This window comes from Delphinus delphis, chromosome 16 (genome assembly GCF_949987515.2).
Source record: "Delphinus delphis chromosome 16, mDelDel1.2, whole genome shotgun sequence".
NCBI lineage: Eukaryota > Metazoa > Chordata > Mammalia > Artiodactyla > Delphinidae > Delphinus > Delphinus delphis.
Window position 1 is genome coordinate 41,848,736 of NC_082698.1, and position 2,219 is coordinate 41,850,954.

Sequence of the window (2,219 nt, forward strand, 5' to 3'; positions counted from 1 at the left end):
AAAATTTTCAGTCTGTAATAGGATAAAAGTTTAAAAATTACTTTGTAATATGTATAAAAATTTTAATTTCACATTAGAAACCTACCAATTTATAATAATATTTTGTTCTGTTATTTTTCATTCTTGTGATTAAGATTGAATTTCCACAGAGAAGCCTCTCTTTCAGCGTTTAAAATATTTGATTAAAATATTAGTTCTGGGGCTTCCCTGGTGGCGCAGTGGTTGGGAGTCCACCTGCCGATGCAGGGGACGGGGGTTCGTGCCCCAGTCCGGGAGGATCCCACATGCCACGGAGCGGCTGGGCCCGTGAGCCATGGCCACTGGGCCTGCGCGTCTGGAGCCTGTGCTCTGCAACAGGAGAGGCCACAACAGTGAGAGGCCCACGTACCACAAAAAAAAAATTAAAAAAATAAATAAAATATTAGTTCTGAGTTTAATCTTTTTCTTTTGTCAAATAAAAACTGATCCCATATTTAATTTCTAAAAAATTAGATCCAACAAAAATAAATGGTTGTAACTTGCAGCTAAGATAACAAATTTAGAAGAGACACATTTTCAGAAATCACAACAGGAATATGAAAAGATGAAAATATCTATATCATCACTGAAACTGAGAAAAGAACATCATCTACATCTCAGGTATTATAAAGATGTCATGTGAAATATCATACAGATAGGATAGAAGTAAATCAGGCACAGTTATCTGTGTAAAGACACATTCCTCAACTGAGGAAGCACTGCAGTGTCTCAGAATAAATATAAACTTTCCTGAAAATGAACCCTGCTAACACTCCATGATTGAGGTAGAGCTAGGGATTTTAAAAAGAATGAGCCATGGGACATACTTAGAGTACATCATTTAAAATGTCCTTCTTTATTTTGAATTACCAGCATTAAAAGAAACTGGTAATGGAAGCCTGAAATTATGTGGCTATATGAAAGCCAGCAAGGGAATTAGGATTCCCCTGAGCACAACAGAGTTTCTCCCTTATGAAGGAGATTGTGTCACCAATGAGAAGTCTAGGAACAATCTCACCTAGCACCTGAAGTAGAGATCTGGAGAAGGAGTGGCAGAGGTGATAGTAAGGCTATTTAATAAGAAATTTCCAAAACTCCTGTTAGGAACACATCTACATTGATAAACAGCTATTTTTTCCAAGATAAAATGTATAAACAAGAAATAAACAATCATATAAACAATTCTGAAAAAAGATTATAATCTAAAAATAAATATTATTACAAATATCTAAATATGATATATATTTTATTATTTATGTGTAAATACTATTTTATATGTTATATAAAATACATATATATTAAAGAAGCACATTTTAAACCTAATTTGCTCCCATTTGAAAAAAATGCAGGAAGTTTATAAACAAGGAAATATTTAAAATAAGAAAACAAGTTCGCAGAGTGAGTTGAAGATGAATGCCAGAGAACTTGGATCTCAGCTAAAGGACAGTATTCCAGTTACTGAACTTTCAGCAAGTGGAACTTTTGAAAGTCATGATCTTCTTCGAAAAGGTTTTTCTTATGTGAAAAATGAACTTTTGCCCAGTCATCCTCTTTAATTATCAGAAAAAAATTTCCAGCTCAACCAAGATAAAATGAACTTTTCCACACTGAGAAACATCCAGGGTCTATTTGCTCCATTAAAACTACAAATGGAATTCAACGCAGTGCAGCAGGTTCAGCGTCTTCCTTTTCTTCCAAGCTCAAACCTTTCATTGGATATTTTGAGGGGTAATGATGAGACTATTGGATTTGAAGATATTCTTAATGACCCATCACAAAGTGAACTAATGGGAGAACCACATTTGATGGTTGAATATAAGCTCCGTTTACTGTAATGCAGTGCGCTATTCATGGAAATAGAGGGGCTGCATCTTGTTTATAGTCGTTTTTTACTATAATTTGACATGCACAACATTAAAAGTACTGACACATGAGAAAAAATAAATAAATAATAAAATAAAATAAAATAAGAAAACAAAGATAAAAGGTGAGCCGACTGAGAGTCAAAAAAGAGTGAAAAGAGAAATGGATGAGCTAACGAAATAAAATAAGGGAACTAAAAATAATAAAGGGAAAATTATAATATAGATCAGCTTCACGTCCAAAAAATCACCACAAAATAGAAAACTGAATTACATTAGATTGGAACAAAGTTCTTCCAGAATATAGAAAAAGAAAAAAAAAAGACAAATGATGAGGAA

General features: G+C 33.4%; 1 pseudogene; it reads left to right on the forward strand.

Moving 5' to 3' along the window:
* Positions 1 to 1,413: 1,413 nt before the first annotated feature.
* Positions 1,414 to 1,962, forward strand: LOC132439373 (proteasome maturation protein pseudogene; annotated as a pseudogene).
* The last annotated feature ends 257 nt before the right edge of the window (positions 1,963 to 2,219 follow it).